We start from the raw sequence: 19,996 nt of genomic DNA on the forward strand, positions 1-19,996 counted from the left end.
AAAACCAAACAGCCCATGTGCTGCTAAAAAATTGCTGAAAATACACATTTTTTCTGAAACTAAGAATTATTGTAATGTAGGTGATTTTCTCTTTTTTCTTTTTCTATTTTTTTCCCCTGAAGAACAGTCAGCTCAAGCCTTCTGTGCGTGGGATTTGAACAATGATATTTAAGACAAACAGCGCCAGCAGGGAAAACGTATGGCAAAATCCCGAGTCACTAGTAAATAACTCCGCTTGTCCTCATAGCTCTTCTTCCCGATACACCAGGAAGACCTTTGAAATGCCCCACGGGTTTCAGGGAGACCAAACTGAGGATGCAGCAGACAGGCTCGGCTCTCACCTTGGCTGGGAGTTTTGCCTTCCAGCACTGCCTGCTGATTTCATCAGCTTTTTGAAAAGGTTCAGAAGAGTGAGTAGTTTTGCATTTCAGCATTAGCTCAGGAAAAAGTGTCAAGTGACAAGCATTGTTCTCCTTGCTCTGCACATAACAGGGGGAAACATCCTCAGCTTTAGTGATGCCAAAATAGAGTCTGAGGTTCCTAGCTATTTGCACTCGGGCAGATTATAGAAAATACAGTGTTGCTGCAGAGAAGCTGTGGGAATAAAAGCGGACTTTTAAGAACCCAGAGCAAATCTCTAAATGTAAGAGCTAAACCATAAAACTCCCTGAAGAAAATGAGAAAGCTCCAGGGCATTGGGTTTGGCAATGGCTTCTTGCATGTGACACCAAAAGCACAGACAGCAGAAGAAAAACAGATATTGGACTTCATCGAAATTCTAATCCTTTGTGCACACCCCAAGAGAGGAAAAGGTAACCGCAGAATAGGAGGGGGCATTTGCAAACCACATCTATTAATAACAAAGGGGGACTATCTGGAATATATAAAGTAGCCCTACAACCCAACAACAAACAATCATTTAAAAACTGGCAAAAGACATGAATAATTATTTTTTCAAAGATACATAAATGGCTAGTCACCACGTGAAAAGATGCTCAATATTACTAATAATCAGAGAATTGCAAAACAAAACCACAAATATACCCTTTACACCAATTAGGATGGCCACTACCAAAAAACAAAAAAACAAGTGTTGGAGAGGGTGCGGAGGTGCTGGAACCCCTGCATTGTTGGTGAGAATGTAAAACAGTGCAGCTTCTAAGGAAGACAGCAGAGTGGTACCTCAAAAAATGAGATGTGATGCTAGCATATGACCCAGAAATCCAACTTCTAAGTGCACACTTCAGAGAGCTGAAGGAGGAACTTCAGCAGATATTTGCACACCTCTGTTCACAACAGGAATACCCACAGTACCCCGAAAGTGGAAACGACCTTAATGCCTACCAGCTGATGAATGGACAAATCAAATGTCTGCATTCATACAATGGAATATTAAGAAACGAAATGCTGCTACTTGCTACTGTGTGGATAAAACTTTATACGTATTTATACAAATGGTGGGTCAGACACTCTGTGATGGACTCATGAAGTAGAGACAAACACAGCCCTTGCCCTCAGAAAGTTCTTAATACCAGTAGTCTGGGTGGGCAAAGTCTTTCATGTAATATCTGGGCTTCCCAGGTGCTCAGTGGTAAAGAACCCACCTGCCAATGCAGGAGATGCGGGTTTGATTCCTGGGTCACGAAGATCCTCTGGAGAAGGAAATGGCAACCTGCTCCAGTATTCTTGCCTCAGAAATCCCATCGATGGAGGATCCTGGTGAGGCACAGTCCACAGGGTCTCAAAGTGTGGGACACAACTTAGAGACTGAAACAACAACTATGTAATATCTCTTAAAAATTCAGTGTGATGTGTGTCATTCTGCACATCAGGGTCACGTGGTGATGGCCATTTCTTCCACCCGTTTGATATTAGTGGGTGTCCGTATCATGGCAGGTGAGGGCTCTGCAGGGAGTCAAGAGGGAAGCAGGTGAGTGCTCACCTTCACTTAGATGCCTGTGGAGTGAAGGGGGTGGGAAGAAGGTTGAATCTAATAATAAGAAAAAAAATCAGGCTTACATTTCATAGGCTTTGAGTCTGATTTCTCTAGGAGTTCATTTTACTTTATTTTATGGCGATCCTGGTCAATGATGGGAGAAAACTGTCCTCCAGAGAGTCTGAGGAGCTCTTCACCCACCTCCTTCCCACAGGGTGTTAACGGCTTCAGAAACAGTGGAGTTTCCACCCGCTCCACGACCACATTGCGGCCCCAGACGCAGTGGATGCACCCGCCCCAGCCCCTCCTCCTGCTCCTGTGCTCAGGAAGGCTTCCTCTTCGCTTCCTCTGTCCTCTCACCGAGATGAGATTTCCGCTTCTGCATCAGAGCGCCTTGCAGCCCAGGAAAGAGGGCCACAAGCTCATTTGTATCATTTTTAAGGTTCCACATATACAGGATGTCACACGGTATTTGTCTTTCTCTGTTGGACTTACTTCACTTTATATGATTGTCTCTAGGTTCATCCATGTTGCTGCAAATGGCATTATTTCATTCTTCGTTATGGCTGAGTCGTATTACATTGTACATATGAGCTTATTTACAAAATAGACTTGGAAAACAAACTGATGGTTACCAAAGGGGAAAGGTGGGGTGGGGGGTGGTAAATTAGGAGTTTGGGGTTAACATATACATCCTACTTACATAAAAAAATAGATAACCTACAAGAAACTACTATATAGCACAGGGAACTCTACTCAGTATTTTCTTATAACATATGATGGAAAATAATCTGAAAAAAATGGATGTATGCATATGTACAACTAATCACTTTGCCATACACCTGAAACTAACACAATGTTGGAATTCAACTATACTGTGATATAAAATAATAAAAATTAAAAAGAGAAATAGAAGAAATAAAGAGACCACATGTCACACTCTCCCGTGGGCGGTGGGGGCTGTGCTCCCCGCACAAATCTGGGTGCCCCCCAGGCTTAGTGACACTAGAATACAGGGCCTTTTTCCTACTTCCTGGCCAGCGGGCTCTCAGCACAGCCACCAGACTGTGAGAAGCCCTGAGGGAGAGGCCGTGCCAGTGTTGCCTTGACAGCCCCAGCTGAGAGCGGCATCACTGCCCAGCAAGTGAGTGGGCCCCCTCGGATCACCGGTGCAGCCAAGCATTGGATGAACACAGACACAGCCTCTGTGAAACTGAAATTAGAGATGGAAACTTGAGTCCCCAAGTGATCAAGTGATCAACTCAGCTCAGCAGACTGTGGCCCCCAAAGCTTCAGGGCGGCTCCCAGCACCATGGTGGACTCTCATCGTCCCGAGGGGTCCTCCCCCCTTCTCCACTCACAGTGCACACTCCATCTCTGAACTTCCCGTGTGTGCTGTGGTTGGATTCACTCGGAACTTAAATTCCAGGTGTATCTTTTCCTTCTCAAGTCTTGCGTGGGTCCCTCCACATTAAAAAGAATTTCAGGGGAGAAATCACGCCATTTCTTTTTTGTCTCCTGTTTCTTAGCATGCTGGTCTTTAAATCACAATCATAGACATTAGGGAAGACTTGTGAACCTTTGTAAATGCGAGAAAAGTCCTCCCAAACATAAAAAGTCCCAACTCAAAGCAACGGATGATGGCATGAAGCTCAAAGGCATTTGGAGACGCTAAGTTAGGGGCCCTTGATGGAACTTCCTCACGTGAGGCAAAAATATGGCCAACTTAAGGAGCTCAAGGTGTTGTTCTTGTTGTTGTTGTTGTTCAGTCGCCCAGTCGTGTCCCACTCTTTGTGACCCTGTGGACTGCAGCACGCCAGGCTTCCCTGTCCTTCACTATCTCCCGGAGTTTGCTCAAACTCATGTCCATTGAGTTGGTGATGCCATCCAGCCATCTCATCCCCTTGGCCGCCTTCTCCACCCTTGAACACTTCTGTGTGCATACTGAGAGCTACCTGTATTGCCTTCCTCCCTGGAGCACTCACTGAGGATTGCAATAGACCAAGTATCCTCCTTGCAGTCATTCACATAATAGCTGAAGGGTGGAAATGCAGGTCTTTGAGTGCCCTTTGTCTGGAGACTCTGGGGAAATGAGATATCTGGGTCCTAAGGGGAGACTTTAACCTCCCAGACCTTTTTTGGAGTTCATCTAGCTGGCCTGTAAATACCTCTCCCAACTTAGTCACCTGGGGTAACTTTGAAAATGCCGCGACCTTTGTATCAAGTACTGCTGAGAAATTACTGAGCTAGATTGCATACAGCAGAGGCAGCAGTGACATAGTGCACTAGTTACTGGAGATGCAGAAGCTGACATGTCAGTTCAGCAAAGGAATTTGCGATGATGCAAATAAAGAATTTATACATGCAAACAAGGTGAGTAGTACAAGCAGCATTTTCTCAATTGTCATTAGCAGAGAGTCTAAATATTTTTAAAAGTAATGTCGTTTTCGCGTTTTGAAGTTCAAACAGTAACCCAAAATGAGGTGAAGTGTCGTTACCTATTAGAAACCCTGCTGGAAGGAATAGGCAAAGGTTTAATTAGCATATGAATTGTTTGCATGGAAGTGTAATCACCAAATGACTAAAAATAGTTTGTATTCTTAAATAGGTGAAATCTCTGCTTCAACAGTACCCTGGTAATCTGCTCAGAAAAGTCCTCTTCCTAGACTGCACAAAACTGCCATTTCTGAAAGACCCAGGGCTCCCGGAAGCCGAGGCTCAGCGCTGCCTCCGCGTGTGCGGCGCCTTCTCGCTGTTTCTCTGCTCTCACAGTGGTTCTCAGCTCCTGCCGCATCGCAGAGTCCCCAGAGCGCTCTGATAAACCACAGACACAGCGGCCTCGCTCCCGACGATTTTAATTCAATTGCTCTGCCGTGAGGCCCGAGAACTCTTGTTTAATTTTAAAGCTCCAAAGGTGAGTCTAATGTGTGTCTGAGAATGACACCTAATGGACTCTCAAGGGTCGAATATCCCTTATAATCAAGACTTCCGGCTGCTAACCCGCAGGTTGGTTGGTTGGTTTTTCTCAGATCAGGTAGAAAATGTGATGAGCACTCCCGGTTCATTGGAGAATTTGATGATCTCCCCCCTCGATTTAGGATTCGTTTTTAAGAATTTCAACCACTTTTGCCTAAGAAGTTGAACCAGAGAAATTAACATTTTGAGGAGTGTGGCCAACGAATCTATTTCGGACAGTGGGTGAGATTTGTTTTCAGAAACAGGTAGCGTAGATGGCCCTGCCTGGAGAGTGGGACGTTAGAGCGGGAGGCACTCACCTGGGCTGTGCTCACGGGACGCCCCCGAGGCAGCTCCCTCGGCAGAGACTCCGGGGCGCCCTGCAGAGCCTCTGCCGCGCGCAGGGGCGGCCAAGGGGCGGACAGTTGGCCACAGCCCCGCGGCGTCTCCGGCAGTGCTCCTCAGGAGTCAGAGAGGGACCCAAGTTTACCCACTGTTCTGAACTCCGGAGCCGTAAATCAGAGGACCAGATGCATGATCTGGGAACTAGTCCAAATTCATTTTCAGAAAAGGTGAGACTTTCTCAGCAGAAGCAGCCGCGCCAGGAGGAACGTTTTTTATCGCTGTGGCAGAACTGTCAGGGCCCAGGAGGCAGCCAGGCGAAGACATCCAGCGGCTCCCGAGCGAAGGGCCTCGCGCCGTCGAGGCAGCCGAGCGCGGGTCACCGGTCTCCTCACGCTCGGTTTACAAACCGCTCTAGAAGCGTCGGCCCCGGGCTTCCGGTCCCCTCACCGCGAAAGGCCCCAGCCTCTGTGCTGCTGCTCCTTCCTCCTCTACGGACGCCCTCTGCCCGCCTGGGGTCTTCCCACCACGGACCCTGTAACCCTTGCCTTCCAGGGCCGTGGGCTGAATTGTCTTCCCTCAAAATTCCTATGGTGAAGCCCTAACCTGCAGTGTGTCTCTACTGGAGACGCGGCCGTTAAAGAGGTCATCAAGGCGCAACGAGGTCGTCGGGTGGGACCCTGATCCTAGGAAGGCGGTGAGAAGACACATATATGTCCTTTCCCAGCTCTTTTCCATTATAGGTTATTTATTACAAGACTCTTATCTTCTCAGACTCTTTGTTTTCAGACGTTCATCCATTATATGTTATTATAGCATATTGAGTATAGTTCCCTGTGTCTTCCTTGATGTTTACCTATTTTATATATAGTAGTGTGTGTATGTTAATCCCAACTCTTAATTTATCTCCCCCAACCCAACTATCCCCTTTGGTAACCATAAGCTTCTTTTCTATGTCTGTTTATCTGTACCTTTTTTTTTTTTTTAAGATTGCACATATAAGTGATATCATATGATATTTGTCTTTCTCTGTCTGACTAGCTTCACTTAGTATAATAATCTCTAGGTCCATCCATTCTTCTGCCAATGGCATTATTTCATTCTTTTTTATGGCTGAGTAATATTCTATCATGTGTGTGTATGGATGCATATATATCACATCTTCTTTATCCATTGATCTGTTAATAGACATCTAGGTTGCTTCCATGTCTACCATTATAAGTAGTGCTGGTATGAACACTGGGGTCCCTGTGTCTTATTCTTTCTTGATAAGGACGCATTACCTCCTCTTTTCCAAAATGAATCCCTCAACTCATTACCTAGATTCTATCTCTCCAGCCTTTTCTAAGACTTTGATCCATTATCTCAGATAGATGCATTTATCTCTTTCATAATTTTTAAAATTTTCAAACTGAATACTTCCTTTTCATTCTTTGTGCAAGAATATATGGTACTCCCCACTTTCAGCTGTGAAATCTAAAGTTTGTCACTGCTGCCCTATAATAAGAAAAAGATGAAAAACCACAGATAAGCAATAAGTTTTATAAACATACCAGAGGACAGAGGTCATGGGTGAACTGTACCCCAAATCTTGAGGGAAGTGACCAGAGCGCCAGTGGAGATCTGCCCACCTGGAGCAGAAGCCCTGGGGGTGTAAACTTCAGGGGACTTTAATATAGCGTTGGTGTGCTGCTGGAGGCGGTGTGTGGACCAGCAGGAGGGCAGGAGGCTCCTGGGACTACAGCCTCCGGTGGACCCCACGCATCTGTGGGCTTTGTCCCCAGGGACCCATCTGAGGAAGATGCCCCAGAGCCGGTGGGAGGGGTACCCGAGGAGTCATGATGAAACAGGCCAGCGAGCGCTCCACCAGGTTACTGCACAGGTGTGACGGCTTCCTCAGACGCCGATCCCACCTGGGGAAGGCCAGCGCCCCAACTCTGGACCCCGTCCCACTTAACTGGGCCGGGGTAAGATGAGGGGACACTTATGAGGGTCAGAGCAGAACAGTGTGGTCTTCCTTCGTTACACGCCACCTCACACTGAAAGGGGTCCAGAGTAATAACAGTGAATTCCGGCTCACAGGGCAGCAGGGCGCAGACTCTCTGAGGAGTGCTTAGGGAAGCCCAGAGTTGGCCAGGCAGACAGACAAGGAACCAGAGGAGTCTGAAACCTCGGCAAAGAAAAGCTGGAGAACTTATGGTAACATCAGCTGAGCAGTCTGGAGTGAGGAAAGCCGTCGGGGTAAAGCGGGACGTTACAGATTGACAACGGGGTGGGTCCTCTGAAAGACATGTCTCTCCTACATGCGTAGGCGCCTAAGGACAGAGCATCAAAACACAGGAGGCAAAGCCCTGCGGAACTGCAAGAACTGGAGAAACCACTGTTACAGGTGGACTCTTCAGTACCTCTTGTTTTGTAATTGATATTTCAAGCTGGCAGAAAATCAATAAGCATACAGTTTTCTTGAGTAGCACTAGCAATCAATTTGATCTAATTGGAATTTATGGAATACTCCATCCAACAACATGAGAATACACATTCTTTTCAGGTTAACATGGAACATTCTCCAAGTTAGATCAACTTCTGGGCCATAAAACACATTTTAAAAAGAACAGAAATGAAACAAAGTATGTTCAGAAACTAGAAATCAATACCAAACAGATAGCTGGAAATGTGAAAATATTTGGGAAAAAGAAAAACGTATCTATTATAACATGTGTCAGTGAAGAGGGTCTCAAGAGAAAAATTTAAAACTATAATTAATTAATGTAAAAATAAACCTCAACATTTGTGAGATGCAGCAAAAGCAGTGCTTAAAGGAAAATGTATAGCAATTAATGCATATATGAGAAAATAAGAAAGACTTCAAATCAGGATCTAAGCCTTAGGAAACTAGAGAAAGAATAATTTAAACCCCAAAGTAAAAATAAGGAAACAAATACAAATAAAGGAGAAATAAAATATACTGAAAATTGGTCAACAGTATATAAAAATCAGTTTAAAATGTTCTTAAGAAGAGCAATAAATCTGGTAACAACCATGTAAGCCCACCAAAGGTGAGAAGAGATGGACATTCAGCGAAAACTCAAGTAAACGATGTTTGAAGCGCAGAATAAAGATTAATATAGCAAGGAGATCAAGCCAGTCAATCCTAAAGGAAATCAACCCTGAGTATTCGTTGGAAGGACTGATGCTGAAGCTGAAGCTCCTATACTTTGGCCACCTGATGTGAAGAACTGACTCATTGGAAAAGACCTTGATGCTTGGAAAGATTGAAGGCAGGAGAAGAAGGGGACGATGAGGAGATGAGATGAGATGAGATGAGGATGAGATGGTTGGATGTCATCATTGACTCAGTGGACCTGAGTTTGAACAAACTCCAGGAGATAATGGAGGACAGGGTAGGCTTATGTGCTGCAGTTCATAGGGTCACAAAGAATTGGACAGGACTGAGCAACTGAACAGCAACAATACATAAGCTAATAGCTTTCCCTAATACCAGCAAGGAACAATGGGAATTTCAAATAAAAATATCATTTAAAATAGCATAAAAAATGAAATTCTTAGGTATTAATCTAGCAAAATATGTATTTATATGTGGACACATTCAAAATTGATGAAAGAAATTAAAGATATGATTAAACAGAGAGATATTTTGTTTTAGATTGGAAGACTCAATATTGATAAGATGCCAATTGCTTCCAATTTGATCTATAGATTTAATAAAATTCCTATTAAAATCCTAGCAACCTGCTTTGTAGATACCAACAGAATTATTCTAGATTTTTATGGCAAGATATCTCAATTGCTTGGAGCAGGCACACAATAGAAGCCACCATGGGAATCATTGCCAGGATGGAAAACCATGAACAGTGGTTGATGAATTGCTGGAGGCTCCGAGTGGACAAGTCTGAGAGTTACAAATTCCAGGAGGTCCCAGGCACGGGGGCGGGGGTGGTCCCATGATTTTGTGAAATTTACCTCCAGGTTTAGATTCCCACAGTTTATATCAGAGAAAAACAGCAGGCTTCCTGTAGAGGGACCAGGTCTGAGGGGCCATGGTCAGCCCTAAGGCCCCTGCAGATCTGAAATGAGAGAACCCTAAGGAAAGAGTGGACTGTTGTAAAAAGTATATTGACTAGAGCTACCAGACTTAGTGGTAAGTGCAGGATACCCAGTGAATTTCAGGTAAGTGAACTATTTTTTAATATAAAAATGTCCTATGAAATATGTGTATTAAAATGTATTCATTGTTTAGCTGAAACTCAGATTTAAAAGGGCATTCTGTGTTTTATGTGGCAATTCTATACCCGACTCGTAGAAAATTGTCTTAGCTTTATGTAAAAATAACAAAAGTATTCCTGAAAATTCACCACTTATCTCCACATGAAAACCTGCACACAGGTATTTATGGCAGTTTTATTCCTAATTACCAAAATGTGGAAGCTGCCAAGATGCCTTTCAGGTGGTAAATAGATAAATGAAAATGTGGTCCATCCAGAGAACTGAAGATTATTTAGAGCTAAAAAGAAATGAGCTCTCAAGTCATGAAAAGCCAGGGAGGAACCTTAGATATAATTACCAAGCAAAGAAACAAGACTTGAAATGCTGATTGCAGCCATATGATGTTCTACTCTGGAGAAGGCGAGACGAGGGTGACCATGAAATGATCGGGGGCTGCCGGGGCTGGGAGAGCGAGGGATAAGTGGAAAGCAGAGGAGTTTTAGGGCGGTGAAACTATTTTTCATGATATTGTAACAGTGGATACATGTCATTATAAATGTGTGCATTTCTAGTTTGTTGTGCATTGAATGTATAGCACCAAGAGGGAAACCTAAGGGCTGTTAGTTATTAACGATGCATCAGTATTGACTTATCAGTGACAGAACCACACCTCCACGAGATGTGAATAATGCCGACACCGTGTGTGTCTGTGGCAAGGATGAGGGTGCAGGCTGGCTCTCTGTACTTTCTGTTCCCCTAAACCTAAAACTGCTTTACAAGATAAAGTCTATTTAAAAAATTACTGAGGGTAATATCAAAGGGTCTGACAAAGAAATATGAGAATAACTGAAACAACAGAAATATTGGAAAGAAGTTTTAATTTATGTGAGAAATTGTGTAATATTTGGAGTTAAAAACTCCATGAATGAATTAATCAGCATATTAGTTCAAGTTGGAGAACCAGTAGCCACAGAGTCATCTAAGAAGTCTGTTTCAGAAATCTCCTGTGACTTGACTCTCATTAATGAGGACTCAGATGCCATCTGTGAGACTTGGAAGAAACTGAACAATGTAGATGGTTTTGTCTAGAAGGAACGGCAGCGATTTCCATCCAGAAGATAAGATGACTCTGAAGTGGAAGGCTGTACCTCCCTGTAAGTTGGTGGCCAGTTTTGTATCTGACATGACCCTCTGACATGGGTCTGACTTTGTACCCAACTGAATGACCACAGTATCAGTTCTTGAATCTTCCTTTGAATGAGCTCCACATCTTGGTGGTTCCCTCATGAAAGATTGACTACATCTTTGACAAATGCTCACTGTATATCTATGACAAATGCTTTTCACTTTTTGTAAAAATGCACTTTGCCATAGGAAAGAGGTAGCATCACAAAGCAGTGAGTAGACTGGACTATTTAATAACCAGTGCTGGAAAACTGGCTTTCCATGGTGGGGGGTGGGGAATGAAATTTCACCCCAGTTCATCCCATCCACAAACCACAATCAATTCCAGTGTATTAAGGATACCAATATGAATCACAGACTTTAAAGGTATCATAAGAAAACTCAGTATAATAACTTTGCAACCTTGAAGTAGTGGAAAATTTATTAAAATAGTCCCAGGAGACATAAACCTCAAAAGAAAAGAAAGCTAAAACAATACAAGAAACTGAACTATATTAAGAAATCCTGTGTCAAAAAGTACACAACAAAGCAGGGAAAAGACAAGTCATAAATTGAGAGTACAGATTTGCAACACATTTAATTAACAAAGGATTAATCATCAAAATATGTTTATAAAAAACTTCTCCAAATCAGTAATAAAAAGGCAAACAACCTAATAGGTTCACAGCAGAGAAAAAAAAATATGGTGAATAAACACAGGAACAGATGCTTAACCTCATTAGTAATCTGAGAAATGCAAATTAAAACAATAATGAGATACCATTTGCACCCACCAGATTGGCAAAAGTTAAAAAGTCTGACAGTGCTACTTGTTGGTGAAGTTGGGTCTGGAGGACACTGGCTCCACGGGTGAGAACCATGCTGGCACCATCACCTTGGAGACAATTTTGACATCATCCAGCCGATTTCGTGACCCTGAAGCTCCATTTCTTTCTGGCCTTTCATCCTAGACAGATACCTGCCCAGGAGTCCAGTCGATGAGAGCAAGAAGTTGCAGTATTGCAGCTTGACGGGTAACAAGTCGGGAGACACGTGGACACTGATCACAGGAGCAGAAATAGAGAGACGGGCATTTTCACACAGAACACAGCCTGGTGGTGACGACGGGTCTCCACTGCCTGGTCCAACCTGCGACTCCGGTTGCTGACAATCGTAGCTGAATTGAGAGGAGTGATCATCTTACAATGCAAGAAACACGGGGCAAGGTCACCTTTCTCAGATACTGTTGGAGCAACTTTGCCAAGTGCATCTTGGCAGTCATTTAGAATCAAATTAAACTAAATTTCTCCAAGAAAAATATTATTCCTTCCCACTTTTCTTCTTCTATTAATTTGTTTTTAAATTTGATGTTTTAAAGTCATTAGCCAGTTCCTGGAAGGGGTTAACTATTCCCGGCTAGCTAGCACATTTCTTGAGCATCTTAACACGTGCACTGAGAGGTAAAGGAACTCAGATGTCAACTGAAGAAAACCCACCTGTAAGGAGTGTGGTCACTACACTGCTTGTGTGTATGCTGAGGGCCCTTTATAGCTGTTTTCCCTATGTTCTAATTGCTATCCAGAAACTGTTTTGATTTGATGAAGTTGCAACTGGAATAAAATACACCTCATCCTTGCCTGTAAAATTTGAAAGAATAAGAAAATGTCATGGTGAATTTCTATTTCACAAGTGATAAGCTGCTTAAGATGTAGTAAAACGAATCATACAGAAACTTTCCAGACAAGTTTGTACCTTATCGTTGTTCCAGTTGGATGCTTGTTTTTAATATCTGTGTTATTTGTCTTTTATACTTTCAAGAATCACATTCACCCTATATTTTGTTTCTTCCATCTTGCCATCATTGACACAGGTTCTGCTGCCTGTAGGTAAAGGTGTGCTTGACCATTTTAAGGACATGTTGGGAAAGGAGCCCGGACACAAAAACCTTCATGAAATCACGTAGGGGCAGTGTTACTGCTATTAAAAAAATGACTGTTTTGTATATAAAAGATAATGTTCTTTTTTACACTATATTCAAAATTCCACTTTGACTCGGAAAGAAATTTGTTGAAAGGGCTCAATTCAGGGAAAATATACTGTTCAGTAAAAGAGAAAGAAACTGGTGACTATGAAAACCTTGTAAAACCTTTAGATGAGAGTGTGGACAAGAGATGGAAATGCTTGTGTACGTTAAATTTTTTCTTTCCACTTCTCCGTCCCCGCCCCCAACCCCAATTTAACTTGGCTTCTACTGGCTGATTTCTCTCAGTTAGGGAGACAAGACGACTTTACTGAAATAATGAAACACATGGATGGAAAATAACCCCAAAGATGGTAAAGCTGAAAATGCAAGATTGATAAAGTAATTTTAATTTGGCTCTACATATGTTAAGGTAGTTAGGGTGACTTTTGTGAAGGAGTCCAACTGTGTAAAGACAGATGTGCAGAAACTGATTAAAGACACACACACACCCCCTCCCACGGCTGGTGCGTGTTCCTTTCACACCGAGGCAGCGCCGTTCCGAGCTTGGAGCATGCTGCGCTGCTTTAGCGAAAACCAGAGCACCGTGGATTTGCTCATTGCCCACTGGGGATGCCCAAAGCTGGCCAGCAGCTCTTGGATTGCCGTGCTTCTGATATGAAAAATTACGGAGCTGCTGCCAGATTTTTTTACAGTCCTCTCCTTGGCTCAAGGAGCACCAGGGGCACGGCGGCGGTCAGGGATTTAGGGGGGTAAAGGTGTGTAGGGGGGGCGAGGAGCGATCACCCCAGAGCCCAGGAAAATCATTTAGCCCTTCACTTCTTAGTTCAACTTGTCTCTCTGTGCAGCTCCGGAATCTGTTTTTCCGCCTCAATCTGCCCTTACTGTTACTAATGTTCAAAACCATCACAGATACAATGAAGACCCCTGCTGCGGCATTGATCTCCGCCACAGTCTGGGGCCTGAGACGCCCAGACTGCACGCGCCAACCACAGGGCCCTGGGCTCCCGCTGCTCTGCCCGAGAACCGTCTGCACCCTGGTGCAGCCCCGGGACAGCTGGTGTCCAGGGAAACCGGTTGGCGATCAATATGGCGGCAAGAGCAATGGGGGGCGTGGGTAGGGGATCTGAAGCCTCAGGACCAAATAGGGGGCGCACAAGACAGCTGCTCCAAGCAGGGGCTCCCCAGGACCATTGAGGGGAGATGGGGGATTCTCTCCACTCTTCAAGACCCGGGAGTTTGTGAGCAGCAGCGCCTCCAGGTTACAGGGCAGAGGTGGCTGAGAGGGTCTTAGAGAGATGGAGCATCTGTCACACTTTTTGTTCTCCTTCTCATACAGTGTCAGAGGTTGGAGGTTTTGAAGCAACTGGATCATGGTCACAGGGCCAATGAGTGCTCCACAGAAGCCATGTGCTATATCCGGATGTTGGGGGGAAAATTTTAAGGTACACTGGTGTTCCTGGCTTCTCATGGAAGGTGAGGTTTTAACTGAAGCCCTGCTAGGACTGTTGCCAAAGTGGGGTGTCCATATCCACTCAAACCTCTTGTTCATTTTAGTTTGAGATCATTTCTCCTGAAGACAGAGATTCTCTGAGCATCTCGAGGCTCGCTTGAACAGAGCCGTGATGCTCCCTCAGGTAATCTCAGTTGTTTGACGATTTCAGGAACCAGGAGAGGTGAAAGGGTCTGCCAATGGTCACAGAACAGAGCCCCAAACTAGGAGGCCGGGTCTCGTGGTGTGGTGGAAATGCTCTCCCTCGTGCTCCTTCCGTCTGTAAACTGTGGAGAGACTCTGAGAAAATCCACCACATGAAATAATCAGCATGTGCCAGGCACAGTTATGTTCAGGCACAGTTGTGTTTGGGCACAGTTCACACACAGTTGTCTATGGAAACAGTTGTATACAGGCACAGTTGTGATCGAGCACAGTCATGTTTGGGCACAGTTGTGATTGGGCACAGTTGTGTTCACACACAGTCGTGTTTGCACACAGTCATGTTTGCACATAGTCATGTACAGGCACAGTCGTGTTTGCGCACAGTCGTGTATGGGCACAGTCATGTTCGGGCATGGTCATGTTCGCGCACAGTCATGTTCGGGCACAGTTGTGTATGGGCACAGTCGTGTTCATGCACAGTCGTGTATGGCCAGAGCCGTCTTCATGCACAGTTGTGTTTGGGCACAGTCATGTTTGGGCACAGTTGTGTAAGCGCATGGTCGTGTAAGGGCACGGTCGTGTTTGCACACAGTCATGTTCAGGCACAGTCGTGTACTGGCAGTCGTGTTCAGGCATGGTTGTGTAAGGGCACAGTTGTGTAAGGGCATGGTCGTGTTTGCACACAGTCATGTTTGGGCACCGTTGTGTTCAGGCACCATCGTGTTCGGGCACCGTCATGTTTGTGCACAGTCGTGTAAGGGCACAGTCATGTAAGGGCACAGTCGTGTTCAGGCATGGTTGTGTAAGGGCACAGTTGTGTAAGGGCATGGTCGTGTTTGCACACAGTCATGTTTGGGCACCGTTGTGTTCGGGCACCATTGTGTTTGGGCACCGTCGTGTTTGTGCACAGTCGTGTTTGTGCACAGTCGTGTAAGGGCACAGTCATGTAAGGGCACAGTCGTGTCCGGGCACTGTCATGTTCAGGCACGGTCGTGTACGGGCACGGTTGTGTGCGGGCAGCCATGTTTGGGCACAGTTGTATATGGGAGCAGTTGTGTACGGGACAGCAGAACCCGATGACATGAAGGAAAATCCTGCCCACTTTCAAATGCCATGACGTGTGTCTTCGAGAAACAAATTGCTCTCTCATGACTTTCACCAGCCCGAGTGTTTCCAGCAATCTGTATTTCTGACAAGCATGAGTGTACTCGCAGAGGGAATTTTGAAGGGTTAGAAAGTGTCCTCACGGAGTTAGAAGGTATCAGCCTGTGTGTGAGTTTACTGCCCCATGCCCCTCTGCTCAGGGCAGCCCTGGCCTGGGGCTCGGCTTCTGCACCGCCTTCCACACGCCTCCTCCAGCAGCCGCGTGGCCACCCGTGGGACTGCTAACAGCACACCCTCTCTGCCTCAAACACTTGCTTGGGCTCACTGCTCCCCACACTCCGACCTTCCGGACACACATGTGCACCCACCTTGTATAAGCACCTTTCCTAGAGTGGAATTGCTGGGATGTAGTGAGGGTGTTTAACTGGGAAAAAGTCAGCAGATGGTTCTTGCAATTTCTGTGATGACCACACTCCCAATCAAAGTGCTCACTAGTTCCTGCTGCTCCATTTTGCCTTAATTGTCTGGGGCTGCCAGAACAAAGGACTGGAAGCTTAAACAATCAAAATGTACTATCTCACAGTTCAATATGGATGGTGACTGCAGCCATAAAATTAAAAGATGCTTGCACCTTGGAAGAAAAGCTATGCAAACCTAGACAGCATATTTAAAAGCAGAGGCATCACTTTACTGACAGAGGTCCATAGAGTCAAAGCTATGGTTTTTCCAGTAGTCATGTATGGATGTGAGAGTTGGATCATAAAGAAGGCTGAGCACCAAAGATTTGATGCTTTTGAACTGTGGTACTGGAGAAGACTCTGGAAAGTCCCTTGGGCAGCAAGGAGATCAAACCAGTCAGTCCTAAAGGAAATCAGTCCTGAATATTCATTGGAAGGACTGATGCTGAAGCAGAAGCTCCAGTATTTTGGCGAAGAATTGGCTCATTGGAAAAGACTCTGATGTTGGGAAAGATTGAGGGTGGGAGGAGAAGGGGACGACAGAGGATGAGATGGTTGGATGGCATCATTGACTCAAAGGACATGAGGTTGAACAAACTCTGGGACTTGGTGAAGGACAGGGAAGCCTGGCGTGCTGCAGTCCATGGGGTTGCAAAGAGACATGACTGAGTGACCGAACAGCAGCAGCAGCAGGTAGATACACCGATGATAGAGATAGAGAGATATAGATGTACCCCTGTCCTTAAAGATGTGAATGTCTTGTGAGTCCAACTGAAGCCCAATAAATGATAGGACGTTAAGTAGACAAGTGAAAATTTACCTGTTATGACTGAGATAGGGAAATGACAAGGGTGTTGGATAGACTTAGAAATGGCACCAACTCAAATTTTTGAATTAAAAAAAAGCAAAAAACTTCCCACATAAAAAGGCTTCTAAAGTGAAATTTGGTGTAAGGCATAGTTCTGGCGAGGCAGAAAAGGAAAGACGACCCCAACAGAAGTAGGTTACCTTTATTCAGGCAAGGAGGGGTGACAGTCGGCCTAATGACCAGGCTGAGCGCCGAGAGGGATCAAGGAGGCTTCATACTTATAGGGAGGTTTGTGGAAGCAATAAGGGAACGTTAATCAGGTGGGATATTTTGAGTATTCTTTTGTTGAGATGACATTTGTAGTTGGGCAGGGGGTGATAAGTCTTCTGGGCAGGTGTAGGGGGTGGAAGGTTTCTGGACAGGGGTTGATAAGTACCAGATAGATGCAACCGGCCTGGAACATCAGGATGGAACTAAAATTCTGTTTTGTTTTCTCCGAAGTTAGATGATTCAGCAAGGGGCCTTTGAGACTGTTGTTCTCTTTTCTAGGCCCAAAAGACTCCTTCATTTGGAATTTGTGGACCTGTATAGCTTGTAGGTATTGTAATCAGGCAACCCACTCCAATGCTCTTGCCTGGAGAATCCCAGGGACGGCGGAACCTGGTGGGCTGCCGCCTATGGGGTCACACAGTCGGACACGTCTGAAGCGACTTAGCAGCAGCAGTAGCAGCGGTTGTAATCAGGAATGCAGGGCTGAGGGAATAGTCCATCATGGTTGCAGGTTATAAGAGTGTGCATTACTTGCAGAGAATTTGGAACTAGTAATAAAGCTGTCTTTTACTTTGTCTGCTTTTTATTATCACCACGTGCCTGCAATTCTGTACAATTTACTTCTTGCAAAAAACTGCTGTAAAATACAAAACTATAAAACTTCTAGAGATAAGGTAGGAGAAAACCCAGGTAACCTTGGGTATTGTGATGACTTTTTACACAAAATTCGTTGTAGCAAATTCACCATTCTGGTGGGGAATGTTGATAATCAAGAGGAAGGGGTGTGTAGGAAATTTCTGTACCTTCCTCACGGGTTTACTCTAACCCTAAACTGCTCTAAAAGGCTTTAAAATGCTTATGGGTGCACTTTTTAAAACTGATACAGAATTGTGTTTTAGTGATAATAATAAAGTATGTAATATATAATAGAATTTATATATATCTTCAAGTAAGCACATTTATATTATTTGTTTTTTTAAAATAAGCATTGTGACCAAGAAGATGTTAACTTGGAGAGCTCCTAGTTGTGCAGTGAGCTTTTAACACTTTCTAGGTCATACCTGTGTTCATCTCAACAGCAAATTGAAAATCTGTTCCGTTCACCTGGGTCACCATTCTCTGTCTTTCAACTGGAGTGTCAGAGGTAGATACAGTTAATGTAGCGTAGTTTGACTCAGGATTACTGTGTTGATAGTTGTTTTATCTCCCTTTGAGTTTGTTTCATTTTTCCCAGCTTCATTGACATAACTGAATATTTGTAGTAGTCTATTATAATTCTTATTTTTTGTTTTTAACTGTATTTTTATGTTGCTTTTATAACTATTTTTCTAGAGATTACAGTATGCATCTTTTCTCATTGTTCATCTGGATTTACAATTATACTACTTTATATAAAATATAAAGTTTTGTTTTAAAGAGTCATGTAACTTTTAAAGAAAATGAGAGAATTGAATAAAAGTGGGCCTTTATTTACCTCTTGTTCCCCCTAAAGATCTGGTGTGATTTCCCTTTGGCCTGAAGAACTGATGTTGGTGTTTCTAAGGCAGATCTGCTGGTCACAAACTTCGGTTTTTTTTCATCTGAAAATAACTCACTTTTGAAGGATATTTTTGCTAAAAATCGAATTCTGGTTTGAGAGTTTTTTTTAAGTCATTCAGAAGTTAAATTTGTTGAGCTATTGCCTTCTTGCCTCTGCTTTTTATTTTTCCCCCAATGGTAAAAAGTTTCCTTTTGTATTTTCTTTTACACTGTTTTTCATGTTCTTTGTTTTTCAGAAGTTCAGATATTATATGCCTTAAAGCAGGTTTTGTTTTGTTTCCGGTTTTTGCATTAGGTTTCATTGATTTTCTGGATCAATGGGTTGATTTTCTTCATCACTGTTAAAAAATTATCACCATTATCTCTTCAAAGACTGGTTCTGCCCTCCTCACTCTCTTCTCCTTCCGGGTCTCCAATTACTTCTTCAGTGAAGGAAGATCACCGCTCAAACCGCAGACTCTCAGTCTTCTTATTATTATCATTGTTTTCCCATAATTATCTTGATTATGATGTTTCTTTGTGCTTTTGGTCTGGGTAATTTATATTGTTCTGTCTTCAAATTTACTGTCTTCAAATTTTTAAAAATAGTTTTAAATCTCTGGTAAACTTCATCTTTTCACATGTTCTGTTTTTCCACTATCTCACAGTGATTTAAAATCCATGTCTTAACGACACAGTTCAGTAACATGTACATTCACTTCTCATGTCTTCTAATTTTTTAGTACATTTTAGACATTGTATATAAGATAACAGTTGAGACTAAAATAAATAGTACTTGCACCACTGACTCAATGGACATGAATTTGAACAAACTGGGAGACAGTGAAGGGCAGGGGATCCTGGCGTGCAGCAGTCCTCGGGGTTGCAGAGAGTTGGATGCAACTGAGCGACTGAACAACGACAAACCAGCAGCTGAACAGACCAGAAGGCGACGTCGGGCTCGGAGTGTGGGCGCCCTGTCCACCTAAACTTCTGTTGAATTTGGTAAATTTCTTTGTTGGAGCTTTAGTTAGATTTTGATCAACATTGCTTTCAGAAGGCTTTGGAAGAAGGATGAACTTACCATCCTCTGGCCTTGAAATCTGAGCACTGTGAAGCTCTAATGATTTCGTCATTGTCTTAGTCAAATTGCCATCTTTCTGAATCACGTGAGGTCTTTTTCTTCTGTATAGGTTAGCCCTCAGATTTTTGAATTGCTGGGAAGTCTTTTTGCACCTTTGGCAATCTCTCTCTGTCATGTTCTCCTGGTTTTTGGAAAACAGTTAATTCAGGATTATCAAGATTTTAAACTTTCATGCCAGACTACACACAGTCAATAAGTCTTTTAAAATTTCCTCCAGCTTCTCCTTAATCTCCAAGTACATTGGCGTTTTCTTTCTCATATTGCTCCACCAGAAGCGAAAGAACATTTTGTTATTTTCTTGCTTAGAAAAGAGAAATTAACTTCCAGATTTATGTCTCTGTAGCTTTCTATGCATCTTTAGCTCTCTGATAGGTATGAAAACTATGGTTTTCTAGCTTTATCCAAATTAAATAACTAACTCATGGTTGGAGTAGA

The sequence above is a fragment of the Cervus elaphus genome, chromosome 27 (genome assembly GCF_910594005.1).
Source record: "Cervus elaphus chromosome 27, mCerEla1.1, whole genome shotgun sequence".
Taxonomy (NCBI): Eukaryota; Metazoa; Chordata; class Mammalia; order Artiodactyla; family Cervidae; genus Cervus; species Cervus elaphus.